Source organism: Metopolophium dirhodum, chromosome 3, assembly GCF_019925205.1.
Source record: "Metopolophium dirhodum isolate CAU chromosome 3, ASM1992520v1, whole genome shotgun sequence".
Taxonomy (NCBI): domain Eukaryota; kingdom Metazoa; phylum Arthropoda; class Insecta; order Hemiptera; family Aphididae; genus Metopolophium; species Metopolophium dirhodum.
Genome location: NC_083562.1, coordinates 14,587,355 through 14,607,934, shown reverse-complemented (window position 1 = coordinate 14,607,934; position 20,580 = coordinate 14,587,355). Strand labels below are relative to the sequence as shown.

Genomic DNA, 20,580 nt, shown 5'->3' with positions numbered 1-20,580 from the left:
AAAAAACATTCAAGATATATTTGTAGCCTCTATTTCTTAGGATATTTTACAAATGGGTTATATTACTATCAATTGTTTATATTTCTACTGGTAATATAGGTTAATACTACTATAATACTATAATACTAAGTTTACCTAAATTTTGAAAAAAACCATCACATATATATTACATATTTATAGTTATACTATTATACCTACCATATAACTATTATAGGTCAGCATCGACGCACCATAGATATATTCGTGGTGTACATAATTTAAAATTAGTCTAAATATTTTGAAAATATCATTGTGCGTATTATAAAATAAAAAAAGTTTCAACTCTCTATTTTTTAAATTACGAGTTACAACAAAGTTATAATAGTCATTTAAGATGAATATCGTTATTTTTCGTTGAAATTTGAACTTCAAGCATTAAATTGGTATATAAGAACAACTTTTGAAGAATCTACGAGAAGAAACGCAGTGCAGCGTATATTTCATCGCGAGGATGAAATAACGAACGAGCCCTTTCGTTCCAGCAGCTCCACCTTCGTCAAACCACCCCCAGACGTGTCGTGGTACGACGTAGGTCGTGATCTATTTGCGCGCACGCCAGTCGCATTTCTCAACGGTCGAAGGCGGCAGAGTCAGAGCAGTTGTCTGGCGGACGGGTTGTCGGGAGGCGGGCGCTGTTCCAACTATGTGGGTGATGTCGGGTAGTGGGTGCACTGTTGGAGTGAAATAATACATTATTATCCGGCGAACAATAATCATAACAATAATGATACGCGTGCGTATATTTATGACTGCCGCTGTAGAAGTGCACGAGCTGCGCGGTTTCTTATTACATATATTATTATTATATTATAATATCGTTATTTCGTATATAATATGCTCGCCGGTTGCCAGTGACAACTACGTATATATAGTATGCGTGCATCGTGCGTGTGTCGTTCGCATATTATATTTACATGTATAGTATACGTCATCGTGTTAAGAATCTCTGCTGTAGATCCTTTTCATAACTGTTTCCGCGAATAATATACGTTTTATACATTTGTTACACAAGCAAACGTATATAGCATACACCACACACGAACGGGTGAGTGTGGGTTGACCGTTGACGATTTATCATTCTTGTTGGCAGAGTTAAGCCAACAGATTTGTTTAAAATAATTGACTTCAATAATATGTACTAGCGGTTGCATAAAAAAATTTCCATTTTAGAGATGTTTTAAAATTATCTGAAATAAGATGGTCTCTTCAATAGAAAAAAAATAAGAAATACCAACAAATGAACCATACGTCATGGATGATTTTGTTTTGTGATCTTAGGTCTGATAAGCTATTTATTTATTTGTGTTCAAATCATTTAAAATAAAAAAGAATAAGAGTAAGAAAAATTGGTATAGCCTGTTTCTTTTGAGGTGAAATATTTGTTGACGTAAACTCTGAAAACAAAATTACTATAAAGTATAAATATTCTAATCCAAAACACGACATCTATTTTAAAAAGTTAGAAGATATCGTGTTATATATTAGAAAGTAATGTATTATAAATAATTAATTTAAATACAAATTAATAAAATGTCAAAAGTATTTTGAATTGATTCAAACTGCTGACTTCACACCAACAATATAATGTTTTCATTAATCATCAATTTAACGAATACTCTAAATCACTTATAGTGAAGCAACTGCAGGGGAAAAGGGAAAAAATAAAAGGACATATTATAGGGATAGATACTAATAGCGTACAGCTACAAACCATAGCCAGTATGGCTTGATTGTATGGTTATTATTATAGTAAAAATTCAGTTTCATAGATACATATGTGATTATAGTTTCTTACCTATCACATAACATTACTAAAATGTAATGCGAAATAGAAAATTGTGATCAGGAAGACAAGAAAGATTGTATTCCATCAAAACAATAAATTATTTTATATTTTTTTTTTTTGTTTAACTGGCATGCCTTTATTATTTAATATAAAAGAAATATTAAAATGTGTGAAACCAAAGAGAATAGTGTCTTTTTCTCCGCATAAAAAATGTGGGTGTTGGGTGTAAGATTACATAGTCAAACAAGTATAATTATTACTTATTAGGTTACAATTAAATTGATATCAATAAAATATCGAAGTACACTATATAACTAAACAAAACTCATATCCCTCTATGAAAATATTTCGTATTGCCTAGGTATGGCAAGACTTAATTAGTAGAATATTTTAAAAATAACAAAGTTAAGTATTGTCCTATTTATTGTTATACTTTTATTTTCGTTTCAAAATATCTTATAATCTGACATATGTTGTATAACCTATCTAATCAGTATAATCTATATTGAAGTGAAAATATAATTTATAATATTACCAAATAAATATTGTCTTACCAAAAATCAGTATGATGGTGTGACAGCGGTTATACAAGCGTTATTAATCATAAACAATATTATATAAACTATGCAAATATCGTTCATTTTAAAATTGAAATAATATTATAATGACATAAATAAATAAATAATATAATTTTGTAAATAACAAAAATATACTTAACAAATTACTCTATCATATTGGGTTTTTATATTTTTATTTTGATATAGTTTTTATAAGTGAAATAAATACATGTATAGTAATACCTATGTCCTATATATTTGTATTAAAAGTAAAAATTATAAATGAAAGTCGTTGTCACCAACAAATCAATAAGAAAAATGTACCTAGATGATCTTAAATAATATTAATCAATTATTATGGAAAAATTCAACTTCATGTACCAAACTAATTAAAAGGTTAAGCAACAGTTTTCTATTTTATTTTTTCTTGTTTATTATTAGAAAATTTAAAGCTAAAATGTTCCGTATGTATTTTTTTTTAATAGCAATCGAGCTTTATTGCTAAAGACAACAGCTCTTAAGATAAATAAATAAAAATCAATTTTTGAAACTTAATTTTGTTTGTTACGACTTATAAACTGCATATAAACTATAGTTTGTCATTTATTATATTATATAGGAAATAAGTATTGTACATTGTATTTTGAATACAGAATATTTTGAATATAATAACTTTATCAGTTGGGGATATTTAGAGAGAGACTTGTGTTACTGTACCTCCAAAGATTAGAACATTTTGAATTAATCCGGAGTATAGTTGATAAATCTCAAAATGTATTTACGCATTGCAGAAGCGATGATAGCTGTAAGTGCAATCATTCTTACAGAACATCGTTCTAGAACAATAACGGAAAATCCCAAAGACTTAGCTACATCATTCAAATCCTCTTTCATTGCTGGAAATCTCTTGACTTATACCAGAACCACCGCAGCTGCATACGCTCCGACAACTTTATAAAGGCCACTTGTTAAAAGCATTCAATATTGTCGTGCATAATTCATGTTAACATTGAAATAACCTCATTTTTCTTGTTTTATTATCTTTTTATGCGATGTGAATGTTTTTTTATTTTGTGTGTTAACGATTAACGAACAATATAATAGTTTCAAGCGAGTACAATTTTTTCTTACATTTATGGGCAAAGGCTGTAAAATCTTTTGGTACCTATTTGAAATAACATAATTTAATTATGAAAAAAATGTACCATTTAAGTACAGTATTCGTATATTATTGTATAGGTCCTTAATATATTATAGTTATTTTTGATTATTTTGATACTCAACTCATTATTTACCATCGAAACACAATTTTAAGGTCTACATAATAAATAATATTAAATAGAATTTCAATAAAATCATAATTTCTCGTAATTATAATTATTACTATTATTCGTACGTAATATGCATATAATTCTAAATTTACATTATAGTATAGTAGTCATATGGATATCTAACCAACTATAATAAATACATGTTCATACATTAACAAATAATTTTAAACTTGAAAATTTAAACAATTGTATTTTTATTTCAGATTTGAGAACACATTCAAAATGATTACCAACTCGATGAAAATCTATATACCTTTAGGAAATTCAAAGGGATAACGGACAAGCAATATTAGTTTAATATTAATATAATACGTCATGTGGATGCAGATATTTTTTCATTTCCGGTAATAATTTATATTAATTAAACGCATTATAATTTATAGGTACGTTACAATTATCTGGTAGCAATTTTATACCTGTATATTTCTTTTATGACATTCCTAAGTAGGGAATATACATTGTGTTAGGTATTTGTTTTGCTATTTCTATTCATACTTCATACATTTTATGCCACTTTATATGTTTTATCTCGACATCTAGTCGGCGTAAAAATTAATGCAGGTCTACAGAGTACAGCGGCCTAATTAGAACCATTTTGTGGACACCACGTGTAGAATTTAAAAAAATAATTTTCACGATTTCATTGTCATGTAATATTTTTTTTCAAGGTGTATTTAGTGTGAATAAGACACGAATAAAAAACTATTTATCTCTATTTATTATGATACAAAATAATTTTTAAGAATCTGCCATATTTTCTTCTGTCTTTCATTTCGTTCTAATAATTTAATCATTCTATCAAATGGTAATATAATATGACCATCGTTTCATTTCGTCAACAAGTCTTTATTATATAGTACATATATATATATGTTCATAAATATTTTATATACATATTCGGAATAAGATTCCTGGAACTCTGGTCTCCGACGGAAACAAGACATCAACTGGGTTCATTATATATACGCAATACATCACGTATTACAATAAGGGGCGATGAGCGTGCTTAGGTCGTCTCGTCTCATCTTGAAGTATTATAATTATGTATTATATATACAAATAATTACATACAACTGAGCCGTGCGTATATTTTAATGCGAACAGTCTGTGATGGAATTGGCGGACGGGTCGAAGATTCCAGGAGTGTATAATATAAAAGCAGTGTAGTGGCGGCATGGCGGGTGGAGGTTTTGATACTTTTTCGTAGGGCTTTTCCTCTTTCTGAGTACCTACTTGCGCTCACCCCTTCCCGTTGCTCCCACCCACACAACGGACGACGACCCACCAGCATTTGCTCGCCACCTCCGCACCATCCATACTCACCCATACTCGTGGAACGACGACGACGAACGGCCTCATCTCTCGTTTTCCAAAACTTTGTTTGCTGTTAAGGCGTCGAGATAAGGCGGGCCCGGTGGCGGATTTTAATGGTATTTAAACACGCACCGCCACCACCACACACTGAGACACACGAACGGACGGTACGAGCGGTGGCAATAACAAAATCTTCCGACGGCGACGAGAAGGCACCCACCCCACGTCGTACCTACACCTCATCGTCTGCTCCTGCACCGCCACTGAACTCGACGTGTATCGTAAAACCAAAAGGGCCGTTAAAACTTTATCGCATTTACCGGGCCTTAAGAATACGATGGAGGCGGAAAGAGAGAAGTAGAGATTTGAAGAGAAAACCACTAAAACTACTCGCCATACACGGTTTATATAAATATATGCGCGCGCACACGTACACACACCACACACATACTCACTCACACACACACACACACTTATATAATATATATATAGTGTATATTATAATATAAGAACGGTAGGAGGGTATGTGAGGTACAGTTATTTGAACTCGGTACACGGTACACGATAAAATGCCACTATTTACGGCCCACATCCCTTAGACACGCAGTAGTCTCACACTAGCCGAGAAAACGGTTTTCCTTAAAGAACGCCACGCTTATACGTGTTGTCTCCGTCTTACAAACGTAGAACAAATTTGCGTTCAGCAGAATCAATTTACATTGTGTTTATATTTAATTTTGTAAATGAGTTATGACTTATATAAGAATGAACATTTTTTAACGTAGGTGTCCCCTTAAGTTAAATAAGCCACTGCAGTATTATACACTCGTAAATGTGCAATATGCATGCATATTGCTTATGTGTATCACTTAACCATAGGTTCTGTAGCGATTAACTCAGCTTCAACAGTTATCGCTACTATTGTTCGTTGTTTGTTTTATTTTTTCCGCTTTCCTATAAATTAAACACTTAACAAATAAAATCGCGATCCCGAATTATCGATTTAAAACCTGCCTATATTATATCATTATGTATTCCATAGTACTAAATAAAAAAAAAATGCTATTTTTGAATCAACACGCCCGAATTATTAACGATTTACACCAAGTGTTAGCAAAAAATGTAATAATTTTATGGTTTATTATCGTCATCATCGCCATCCGATGATCAACTTATTCAAAGTGGAGGGATAACAGAGTTACTATTACCCTCGGTTTAAATTAGTTAACCACCAAGGGACACTTTGTATCTGAATTAAACTGTTTGACGTAATTTCTGTTTGACACTGATATATATTATATATAAATATGTATTTAATACAATACTAATATTAAAGTCAGTGTCTACTGTCCATAAATAATATTTGTTTCCTTTATACACTTTACATTATTCACAGATCATTTAAAATCTGTTTATATACTACGATTTACGATACTAATTATTATAAACCAGATTATCAGAATAACCAGAATAACCAAATATTTAATAAACTGTATAAAATAATAGAATATTAATAACCCATAGTTCTTAAGTAATTACATCATTGCAATATTTTAATGTATGATTAGTATGAAAAAAAAAATGTTTAAAATATACCTATATTATAAATTATATTTTTTCCAAAAGCTAAATAGGTTAGGGTTATATTATCTTAATTTTACACAGATTGTTATTTAGTATAATATAATACACTATTTTCTAAAAATAATTATAGCTATAAATGAATCGATTAGTTTATAAAGTAAATAGTTTGAATAACCACATAAATATATAAAAAATAAACATACAAAATCACTAGCGACGAATAATACATTAATACGATAATCGTATAATATAATCTATGTATTATAAAAACTAAGTTTTTAATCACTTATAAAAAAATTTAAAAAAAATTGTTTTTTATAAATATAGTAAATACAAAATTTAGTTAATTTAATATACAATTTAGTTCTAAGCTTGAAAGCTTTTCTCCAAAAAAACTAAAGCTTCATATTTCAAATCTATGTTATCTAGTAATGTTTTGCAGTGAAACGTGATTAAGAGGACGAGTCAAAGTAGGTAACTTTTGAATGGAGGGTTTTTAAATGAATATAATATATGGACCCCCACGCATATAATATAATAACAGGAAAGTACGAACGGAGAACGAATACATGTAAAGAGAATCTTCAATGGAGCAAATATTCGAAAATGTTTTATGAAAAAATGACTGGAATGGGCCGGATATGATATATATGAGGAGCTTAGGAAAGTCGGATGATACAAGTACTATAATAATAGTTACTAAAGCAAATAAGTCACGTTACAGTGGTGCCTATATCACGACATCGTTGAAAGAGATTTAAATCAGGTATGGATGAAACGGCGAGAATTATAATATCATATGTAGACAAAAATACATCGGTGGGGGAATTCGATAGAAGCAGCGAAAGCTAAAAGAAAAAAGTCGATGCAAAAGTCTACTGCGGATATCATTACGAACGAGTACGAATGTATTACGTCTTAGATTAATAAAAACCACCTTGCGCAATGCACATGTGTAGGTATGTGTAATACATAATATACGCTGTGCACACGTGTACAATACATTATATTATTATATACAACCGAGTTTCCTGCCACATCGCGAGTCCCCCCGCCTCGTCTGCACACACGGTTCGTACGACTGCGGGCGAGTGTGCAGGGACGGCTCCGTACAGGCGGCGGCGGCGGCGGGCGGGCGGCGCTTTGGTGCGCTGCGTGGGGGGGGGGGGGGGGGTCACAAAGGCGGCGGCGAGCACTCGGCGGGTTCCTGCTACAAAGTTTCTTTCTCCCGTTTTACACTGTCTCGATGTCTGTTGTTGATATTAAAATTCCGTCCGTGTGCCTTTCGCGTATAACACGAACGTCGCCGTCGTCGGATTGAAATTCAAGGCGTGGCGGTATATTTCGCATTATACGAATATATTGTATAAAGTGTGATGCCGCGTCCTGAATACGTTCCATAAAATACCGACCGGGGTGCGTGCACTGCACTGTGGGCACCGGTGGGAGGAAGAGCTCTTTCTCGAGTTTTGTACGATAAAATTTATGCAAAGCCTAACAACAAACAAAATGGCTGCTTCTTATGGCACGAAGATTTTGTGTGCATAGTGTGTGTGTGCGTGTATGTCTGCGTGTGTATGAGTGTGTGTGTGTGCGTGTGTCGGAAATGTTAAATTATAAGAACAACAAAACTTTTAATTGAGTCTTGGTGTGTCTTATTTATAATATATTAATAATATTATCTGTGCTTCGTGTGACCCACGACCAGAACGCCCCGCGGTACACATTATATATATTATAATATGTATAATATACTTAGCTGTTGGTTGAATGACGATTTAATAATATTTGCGACTTGCGTTACCGTTCGGAAAGCGAATTCCGTGTGTAATAAACAAAGAACTAATCATATAATCATCCCATATAATATATTATAATGATTCAATAATTATTATCAATGTTTGAATATCAACATGTAATGACACATTTTTTCTCGATATTTAGTTACGAATTATATGATGAATTAGAAAATATTTTTAAAATAAATTTAATAACATCAATAATTTATTTGGATTTACTTCACAATATGTATGATAAAAAGATTTCCACATCACCATTACGTGTGTCTTTGAAATATTGTATACTCCTCATAACGAAAAATAAATAATTTTAAATAACTATTTTTTTGTAGCTATGAACCATTGGCAAATCAGATTATTGACCCCATTTTTTTTTTTTTAAAGTAAAATATTTTCCAGAAAAAAATTATGTTTTAAAAAAAAATTAATAGCGGAATAAATATAAGACTTTGACCGAATTACGCCATGGCATATATTTATATGTTAAATCAAACAAACACATATATTGGTTCAAGGATATTCAAAATTATTTATCCGATTTTAAATGGTTACCTATATTATATTTTAATTTTAGATTCTGAGCGAAGCGATGAATGTATTGATTTTACAATGATGTGTGTTTTTTTTTTTATTTTTTATTTTTTTTTATTTTTGTGTCTGTCATCACCTTTTAGGACAGTAAAAGTGCTTGGATTTTCTTCAATAGTAACTTTTCTGATAGGAAAGTGAATCTAGTTGGTACTTTAGGGGGTCAAAAGTAAAAATTTGCCAGTAGTTTTCACAAGCGACGTGAAATACAAAAGAAAAATTAAGGAAAAACGGGAATTTTTACGCAAAATCTGTTTTCGAGAAAATCGATTTTGGTTTTTGGTGTAACTCTAAAACAAATGACCGTAGGGACATGCAATTTTGACTGAGTGTTTATATTAGCATTTTCTATACACCATAAAATGTTGAAAATATTTTGACTCTTTTTGAGCTGTTTACGGCCATTGTCAGTTTTCAATTTTTTTAGTTTTTTTTTCTATAAATATCAATAAAATTTAATCTGTTGAGTAAAAAAGCTTGAAAATTTAATAGAAGGCTCCTAGGTTGTTGTTTCAAAGGCAGATGAAAAAAATTAAAAATCCTTAGTCACAGTTTTTAATTATAAGCATTTAAAGTTCAAATTTTGACAAAATACGGAAAAATCACGAAAAATAGCAAATTATTTTGAGTTGAGAATTCATAAAAATTTTTCTTTTTAAATCTAAGATTTGAAAATGTAATATAAGATTACTCATAAGTTTGTCTACCTTTATCGAAAAAAAAATGTCTAGAAGAAACTTAAATTAAATTTTTATGAGCGTCTGAAATTTATATTTTTACAACATTTGATATTTACTCGATTTCTCATGTAACAATTTTCTTATTTTATTGTAATTAAAAAACGAATGACTGTAGATACTTGAAAATTTCACTGAATGTTTATATTAGCATTTTCTATACACCATAAAATGTTGAAAATATTTTGACTCTTTTTGAGCTGTTTACGGACATTGTCAGTTTTCAATTTTTTTAGTTTTTTTTTCTATAAATATCAATAAATTTTTATTTGTTGGGTAAAAAAGCGTGAAAATTTAATATAAGGCTCCTGATATATCGTTCTAATAGCAGTTGAAAAATATTAAAAATACATAGGCACAATTTTTTTTTATAAGCATTTAAAGTTCAAATTTTGACAACATTTATCAAATTTATAATTTATTAATTATTTTGTAGTTAAAAATTTATAAATTTTTAACTTTTATGGCTAAGGATTGAAAATTTAAAACAAGGCTCCACGTAAATAGGTTATATATAAATTACTTTATTCACAATAATATCATCAAATATACTTGGTAAAATTATAGACTGACTGACCGTTTTCGCTCAGAATCGTTTTTCTTATACAATGATATTATATCATTGAATTCAAATTTAACACCATCCATTACAGTGACCCACTTGTAATCTACTGTACAGCAGAGCGACATCCACTTATCCACCTTTTTTATGTTTGGTATATTAAATAAAATAATATTATTTTTAATTCAATTTCTGGTATTTTGAAATATTCTATGTGACTTTCCTTCTTTAAAGGTCAACAGCTAATTGATAGTAAAATACTCAAATGCATCCGATATAGGCAAGTACTTGCTCCAGTATACACAACATATCGATTTTTAGTTTCTCTATAAGATTGATAGAAGATGTGGTACGTAATTCGTAAATGGACTCACCTCAAAAAATAGTAATATCACGATGTAAGATTCGATAATCTAGGAAGCCAAGTGCAAAGTATTGAATCAATCAATTTGAATAATCCTGTATTTTAATTTATAGATATAATAGTTAGTAATTAGTATGTTACTATATTGATTTACTTTCGTGTAGGTAACTAATATTATTTACTGTATTTTCTGTAAAATACAAACAAACTTACCATTAAATATTGGTAAACCACGTGTTTTCACAAAATAATAATACCTTCAGTATAGTTATTGATAAAATCCAAATATTTAATTAAATTATAGTCGTGCAAAACCGACGGATAGATACGTATTGTTGAGGAAAATATAAATTTTATTTTATTAAAAACAATGTTTGATTCAACTTTGAAAAGTGAATTTTATTACTAATAATTATTGCTAATAATTATAAGTTTTGAAGTATTGTAAGAAATGGTATGAAATAAAACTGTAAATTGACTCGAGACATAATTATGTATCATAGTTGTAATAGTTGTATGAGTAATAGACACTTTTACTTAAAGAAAAAAATCATTGCGTAAGATAAAAATTTGTTTATATTAATAATTCCTTAGACCATATTGAAATTATATATCATGAATAACATATTACTATTATTAAATACAAATTATGTAGATAAAAATGTCATTTTTATACTGTTTTGATAGTTAAATTCAAATATTTACAAATTTGAAAAATACCATAATATAAAACAATATTAAAATAAGAAGTATAATCGTATTATAAGTATAGAATGTATAAAAATAGAAAAAAAATTAAAAATTAAATAGAAAAGAACTGTTATTTAGTTAGTGCTTATTATAGCCATCTTTAAAATAAATAAAACGAAAGCGGGTAAGTGGATGTCACTCTGCTGTACCGTAAGTTAAAAGTGGACCAATGCATAATGGATTGTATTAAACTTGAATTCAATGATATAATATGATTGTATAAGAAAAACGATTCTGAGTGGAGACGGTTTGTCAGTCTGGATATTTTATATTGTTCTTATTATTTATTATAACCCATAAGTTAAAATATTATTTTTTTTCATTCATTTCTATGGTGATAATCAAATCGTTAGAAATTAAAATCTCATTTTTAGCGTTTTTTTGTAGTTTGTAAATATTGAGAAAATCGAAAAATGAAGTACCATTTTGATCCAATTTGCTAAAATAGAAGGTACTATAATATGTTGAAATCAAAGCACTCCTCTGGTAGACATTTTGTATACAGGGAAAACCATTGTAAAACCACTAGCTTCCTCGCTCCACTCAGAATCCAAAATAAATCTATATAATATATGTATAAAATCACAGGTAACATTTAAATTAGTTCACATAGAAAATACTATGTAATAATAAATTCGTACATTCATATCGTTTTGACACAGTTTAATAAAAAATGTCGTATGAGTATTTTTTGTAACTAAACCCACAGTAACAATGGCCATTAGAGGATATAATTTATGTTTTAAATTACATAATAATATGTCTTATAGATAACAATGCACGAGTTATCATGAAAGATTATCTACTTAAATACTAGTTGGTAATACGTTAATAAGTTAATGTTAGATCTTGTTAACTAGGTTGGTGGCGATGGCGAAGATTTTTTTTATTAATATTACACTAATTATTATTAATTACAAATTACAATTATTTTCTTTTATATTGGCATAAAACATAAACCGTGCATATAATATTTGAGTTTAAAATATAATAATTAGGTAATACTTATACTTCAACTAATAATTTTATAACTTATCTGTTAATAATATAATTAAAAATAAAATATTCTGATACATTATCAAACCTAGTAATAACTCGGATAACTTATGTAGGTTTTTATTATCGTGTGACTAAAATATTGAAGTTATACAGTAGTTCGTCTTCACCTCTATTTCTTTAGATATAAAACAATTTGTATCCAAGAATTATTCTCGATATTGTTTTTGCGCAGTTAAGCCGCTCAAAATATTTAAAAGTGACTATTTTTTAATACAATAAATTACGTTCTGTTTATAAAATAGAATTGTTGAGATTTTTTTACTGTTCAAAGACGCACAAATAGTGTTATAGAAAAATAACAGCTATTTCGCTATGCTGTAAGTCTACAACACTTAGAATAGAACTATAAATGTATTACCATAAATCCCAGTACACGCAATTTATTATATAATAATAAACAACATTTTATTTTAACATTAAGGTTGATAAAATTAAGAGCAATCAAAACAAGCTATTTACATTTAGAATTATTTTATGTAAGCAGTTTGTTCACGTATAAAATGGTTTTACAAATATAGGTAATATGACCTTATCCCATTATAGAAGCATAACACCTGAGGAAAAGTCAACATACGAGAGTGACTTTATAAACGGTCTCCGATAAGTCTGTATTCTAATAAGTTTAACGGCTTCTATATATTCTATACTGTTTTACGAGAAACACTAATAGTTTATGCGCAATAATATATTCTGAGTTCTTCAATATTTTAATTATTAATATTATTATATAAAAACTAATAAACCTATAATTGGTTGGACATAGGATGGTTAAAGATACAAATAAAAGTAATATTTTCAATGTTCTGCATTTATCAATAGAAAAAATTAAAAGTAGGTAGTTTCAGTTTGGTTAAAATAATAAATAATTTATTTTTCTGGAATTTATCGATTTAAGATCAATTTATAGATAAATGTTATTATTATTTTTTTTAAACTTATTAGATGAAAACTAAATAAAACTTATAAATTAATATAATGTTATATACTTTTATCAAATAAAAATTTGTTTATATTACCTATACCAATATATTATATGATACAATAAAATACAAAATTATATCATTATGGTTAGGCGTGTTCGTATGTTTTTGGAACGAATTTGAGAGAAATACAAACACAAGCCTTCGGCCATTTGAAAAAAACGTTTCGTCATTTTCGGTTTTCTTCCGGCTTCCTTTACGGCGCTGAGTTTCCCTTTCCTTTTCACATCTACCACTCCCACCCGCTATAAAATTGTATTATGCCGTTGATTTACGGGACTCCATCCGAGAGAGCGCCTTTTGATACATTATTACGTAATAAATCAAATTTAGCGCCCGATGTTGGCGAAAATTAAGACGAGTCGGCAGTGTGAGAGAGGGAACCGACTGCAGTGTTCTCGTCGACGAGGGAAAATACTGTAGGCGGCGGTAGGACTAGCGGCGAAGGGATCCATAATTTAAGACTTTCTGGGCACGGGCCCCTGAGTTTAAAACTAATTAATTTTACCGCGAACTCGTCGGGTTTCCAACTAGACAGACTGAAACAGAGAGAATAAGAGAGCGAGTGAGAACGAGAGAAATATATATATATGTATGTTGTCTACGCGTGGTGTGTGGGCCATGGCGAACACTTAAAGTCGTCCGAGGTTGGTTGAGGGTACTCTGGCACACAAAATTCCTAAGTTATTATTCGTGGAATATATTATATTTTAGAATGGGACTACGTGTATACTGTATACTGTATATACACACACACACACTATACGAGTGTGCGAGAGAAAGAGAGAGAAAGACGACGACGGCGCGGGCAAAGAATACAACAACGACGGTGACGACGGCAACGACGACGACGCCGACGATGGTTAAGGGAATAGAAAGGGTGGAAAGTTTGCGAGGAAAACTTTGCGCACGAGAAAACCGGATAAATAATAATTATTAAGGATTCCGCCGCCGCTGCTGCCTCCGCTGTCGTCATACAACCCATCTCCTCGCCACCACTGTCCTCATCGTTGTAGTGAGTGCCGGAGGCGTCGCGCGTCGACACGATTACGACGACGACGACGTTACGTAATTATTCAGCAATATGTAACAATGTTCGTATCTCGAAATTGAATTATCAGGTTCATTGGCGGGAATTTAATTTTTATTTCTTATCGCCAAAATGAATAAATTACGCTGGAAATTAGGCCGGCGAACCCCATTCAGTTACGTTTCCCGACCAGCCACCCCGTCACAGCTATACCACCACATCTACCTCATCCTGCCACAACATCACGCCATTAAGTAATGATTCCGGTGGAAGCAAACACTTAAATCTATTTAGAATGACGATTTATATATGCTGGTAAAATACACGCGAAATAATTAAATTCAATATTATTATTTACATCGCTCGTGCTGAGAAAACTGTATATATATACATATTACATATATATTATTGGTTTAATAAACCAACAACAATTTGTAGGATATTTGATTTCTTTTTTTTATATTAAAGCAAAGTCCGCAGAGTAAAATTACATTAGACGATACAATTTAACTTAAAAATATTTACAAAGATAAAAGGTAGCTTACATTCAAATTGTTTACAATGAGCGCATTATCACCCATCGACAAAACATCAGATTATATCTTATAATATTAGTATTTAGTACTTTATATTTGAACTTCGATGTTCGACAGAATGATATTTTGATATACAGTTTTATTTTTATTTTTTTCAGTCATCTTTTATAAAAATGTATTCTGATAGGAATAAAATAGTAGGTGCCTCATCGTAGGTACCAATGTTTTGTACTGTTTAAATAAATCTGAATAAAATATAATATTCTCTTCTGCTCAATTAGCCATTATTTTAAAATATTCGAGAAGCAAACTGTACCTACACAATTAATTTATATGGCTTATAAACGATTTAAGTGCCGAAAATGTGGTGGATATCCGATTTATCTGTCATGCGGTTTTCCTTAAAGCCAACAACTATAAAGGGGTTAAATAACATTTGTGGTTAAAGCGTGTAATATTTACGAGAACTTTTGAATAAACAACGGAAACTTGTTAAACTTGTTAAAAGGTGACCATTATTAATAATATTATTCAAATTGTACCTATTAATTCTAATTTCCTTTACATATCTGTTGTCTTTTAAACTTCCTTCATATTATTCTAAGTTTTAATTTATATTTTTATTTTTCCATTGAATCGAGTTTTTATTTTTCGTAATACATTATAATAGTATTTATGTTATAAACACAATTAGATGCAATAATATTTTTAATTCTGATAGTGGACAATAAAATAGAATAATAACTCACTGATTGCAAATACCTGAGTTTATTATTGTGTGTAAGAAACAAATATATTTTATGATCCAACCAAATTTGTATTTCATTACTATAATTATTATTATTACTATTAATAGGCGATAGTGAGGTATGTTTGAGTGGTAACAGTCGTCGGCGGCGCCCTTCATTATTAATTACAGACCACAGACGCCGTTAAAACGTTATTCGACGGAGTCTGGTCGGAAAAAAATAACAAATGAATCATTTGAATCTAAAATCGTCAACCGTTCAATATTATATTCATTTATTCGCCGATCTTAAAACATACCTGCGAAACACTACTCCGATAAACAGACAGAAACTCGGATCTTGTCGGGCGGCACTCTGGAGTAGGCTGTATAGTGGGTGTAGCGGGTATTCGATTGGAGCTTAATCCAAAGAGATTTTAAGATTTTCTTTTGTAATAGATTGCTTATAGTATTGATCAATTGTAGGTACGTTATGATTATTAATAATAATCATATTTTGATAAATATTGGAACTACATTTATCACGACTGATTTCAATATTATACTTTGTAGTTCATTATAACATCCTTCATATTATATACAAACCATTTCGGTTCAGTTAATTATGGATAATATTATTTAGTTAGATACATAAATTGTATTATTATTCATTTTTATGACTGGAATCTAGACCGTATCTGAGGGAGGTTTCGGGGGTGCAATCCATCCACCCCCCCCCCTCCCACATTTAAAGAAAAATTATATTTTCCTAATATTGTAAAAAGAAGGAATTTCTTTGAAACATACTACGCATGCTATTTTTATCACAGCAAAATACCAGTGGTCTTACATGCGAGTATGTAACTGGCAGCCACCGCATTCCGACGTACACAGAAATTTAATTTTTGAACTTGAATAATTGTCAACATTTTTAATTAACATTTAATATTTAGTTGATCATGAATAATATGACGGCGCCACAGCCATGAGTGGACATTTTAAAAACGTATAAAAACTTATTATTGAAACTCATCAAGCTGCATACTGTACGTGTATTCTAGTATAGATACATTTAGCACCCCCTTATTCACTATACGAAATCATCTTTAATTTTTTTCTAAGAAGTTAATATAGTATGGACTCAGTATGAAGCTCATGTGCATAATACGTTCATCACGATATTGAACACTCGTCTATAATTTAGCGTATATAACTCGACCAGGGCAACATTGTAAGTAGCGCGCCTACGGCCACGGCGCGTTATCGGCAAATAATATAATAATATATAATCACGTAGGTACTCGATGTGCGGAAATTCAATTTTGTCGGCTGCAGTGAATTAAAACGATTGCTGGGGCTGTTGCTTTTATGTGTCGAATTTCGCGCTCGAACACACTGTTAACACAAAGCACTGCATAATACATGTACATAATATAATATATATATATTATTATATTATATCCATTAAGGTGCCATGTGAATGATTGTTACAGTACAAGTGCTCCTAGTTTCCGCTTCTTCCACTGAATCGGTACACAACTAGTACTATATTTATATTATATACTCTAATCGCTATGTACATGTCAACTGTAAAGACCGTTGTCGCGCCGTTTTTGTGTTGGAATATACTATGTATGACTGGTGTATGTATACCATAAATAGGTACGCACATTCAAAGAAAACTATTTTGGTCTCTCTTTCTCTCTATCTCTCTCTCTCTCTCTCTCTCTTTCTCTCTCAATCACACCGTTTTACAACCTATACGCCGACCTTTCTTCTTCGTGTAACTTATACATAGTTATATTCTCTTCGTAACTAGGTATATAATATATAGAAATATAAATATATGTGCGTGTGCACTGCCCGGCAACGGTAGTGGTGGTGATGATGTTGGTGTATATATGCACATATGCACGGTACAGTCGTGTGCGGCAGTGGTGAAAGTTCTACGGAGAAATTCCAAGGTGGAACGCTCACTGGTAATTGACTTGCCGTCCCACCCCCTTAGGTCGATTTATCACGAATACGAATGGTTGGTACCTACCACCGCGTACCCTCGTGCGGATGCCCGTGTTTTGTAAACGGGCTAGGTGCATGGGGTTGGGGAATAGTGTAATTTCGTTGCCTTCAAGCGCACTCTTTTGAGTAATGCCATTCTCGGGTCGCAACGACGGCGGGGGAGGCGAGAAACTTCCAACTTGTAATTTATGACTCGGTAGCGCGCGCGTTTTGTATGCAACTTTCTTCGTATACTCACACACACACTTAGGCTCACACTGCACGTACTCGACGACAACACACACATACATCAGTTTTCACGTCGTCGTCGAGAAGGTTTGTTGTCGAAATAATTATTGACGAGCACCGGAGACTTTTGTCTCCGGCTCGACCCGGGGATTAATCAACCGCCGTTTCGCTACCCCTCCCACCCTTATTTTACCACCACCACAACCTCATTGCTGCATGGTGTATTTAGCCACACCCGAACACTCAGAACTCCACACTCACACTCGGTGCACCTCCACTACCAGAGGAAATGACAAAACGACTTGCAGACGATGTCGTATAACTAAAGTCCAATAAGACTAACCTGTTCTTTAATGACGATAATCTCCGATTTCAAAAGCAATAATATCGCACACACACCATCGTCACTATTGCCACCTCTGAATTTGTATGAATTTTAGACTGCTTATACACACATCATATACCTACAGAAATATCTGAGCGAGCTTTCTTCCTAGCTCCAATCTGCCGTGACTTATTTATTTTCCACGGTAAAATTCATATGCCACCATGACGGACTCATCTCTTGTTGCCGTCGCTCACCTCGATTGTGACCTCCGCCACTGTTGCGTCACTGTATAATATTATTATTATTTAAATAATTATAATAATAATAATAATAATAAACAATCCAAGCGTGGATTGTATTTAACGTGTGATTTGACATAGTATACAGAATGCACTTTATTCGTTTATGCAGGAGTTATATCACGATAGTAATATTATGACCACTTGCATTTGAATAATTTCATAGTTAGTTTTAAATTTGTCTGGATTTTATTTAAAGTTATGTTATAGTTTTGATTAAGCTGGGATTTTTTTACATAAAAAACTCTAGTCACAATAAATATATGTGAATATTTTTGTATTGTAACATTATTTTGGAACATTTTCACTCTTACATTGATTTTCATGCTGATCGTGCAATGTCTCTTTCACAAAGTCTAAACTTTACTGGAATGATCAAAAACTGTGATTATCATAAAAGAACACACTTTACTATGATCTTTTCGAAAACACCAATATTATGTACATAATAATATATGATCTGTTTATGAGTTTCTTGAATGGAGATAAATAAAACCGTTGTGAAATCATAGATTGGAAAAATTATCATTTGGAAATACGCGTATTTGGGATAACGTACCGTAATATCTGCAAGATTAATATTATTTAAAAAAAAGTAACTATACGTTTATGAATTGACAATTCTTATGTTAGGTTTGGAGTTGAGCCAACGTTTAAAATCCATTTATGTATAGCAGTTTAACACCAATTAGTAGAATTTAATGGAAGTTATTTTACTGGTACCTATACCGTTAAGTAATGTAACTGCGGTTTATTTTGATCGTTGACAGAACTAATATTCATTATATATTTAATTACATCTATTGACTATATTCAACAGTTTTGAACACTTATAATTTAAAGCATTAAATATGTTTTTTGTAAAACATTTAATAAAACAAAATTACAGAATGCTTTGGTAAGAGTACCTAGTATTAAACAGACATATCGGCAATATTTCTTTATTTAATTCGAAGTTTATATTATATTCATTCATTATATATATTGTTTATAATGGATAAATACATTTATGGTGCATATTTCAGTATATTTAAAAATAACGGTATTATATAACGACTATAATAATTAAATCAATAATCCTATATTTTATGTAAATATTTTATAAGATGGAGTTCTTGTGATATTTAATATAATAATATTTATGCATTTGATTTTATTACATTTTAAATAAGTAAGAATCGTCAATAAATGATATAAGTATCAATAATACATTTCTTTGTATTATGGAAAAGGGAAAACACTTTCTTTTGATAAAAAAAATATTCTACGCTCATACTTTATATTTGATCCATCCAATTGATCAGAGTAACTAATGGTAGGATCAACTATAACTTAAATGAAACTAAAATGTATACATAAGTATTGTGATATTTGATGTTGAATACATTATACCAAGCCCGGATTAAGACATTTTGCGGCCCAGAGGCCAAAGTTTTAAATGAGGCCCCTGTACGAAAAAAAAAAAAAATAATGTGTATATTATTTAATATTAGGTACCAGTTATAAATATATATATAAGCAATAGGTTATAGCAATAAATGATGTATAATGTATCACTTTATTTATAAATTATAATTTACAAGCTTTTTTCCTCGCTAAATAATCATCGATTTTTTTTAGGTGATTTATGCAGTGTTATAGCCTATAACGAAAAAAGTAATGGATAAATCTGAGGCCCCTAAATAAATTCCAACTATCGAGGCCCGGGTCTCCCTGGACCCCCCCCCCCCCCTTAATCTGGGCTTGTATTATACTGCAATAGTCAATACTCAATAATATATTATTAACACAAAATATATTATATTTATCTGATTCACGTCTTCTAGGCCAAAATATAAAAAAAATGAACTTATTAAACTCATATTGTAATAACTATTTATGCAGATGTTTAATAAAATACACTTGTCATTAATTATATTTGATTGCAGATTAAAATTTTAACTGTAGTAAATTGGGGTCGACT

At 30.8% G+C, this 20,580-nt stretch overlaps 1 long non-coding RNA gene across 2 annotated transcripts in view; it reads left to right on the top strand.

The window, feature by feature from the left end:
* LOC132941768 (uncharacterized) overlaps positions 1-20,580 on the top strand; it is a 56,856-nt gene that overhangs the window by 25,146 nt on the left and 11,130 nt on the right. For both annotated transcript variants that reach the window (XR_009664191.1, XR_009664192.1), the window contains one exon: positions 3,917-4,057. This is a non-coding gene — a long non-coding RNA (uncharacterized LOC132941768). The remainder of the gene's footprint in view (positions 1-3,916; positions 4,058-20,580) is intronic.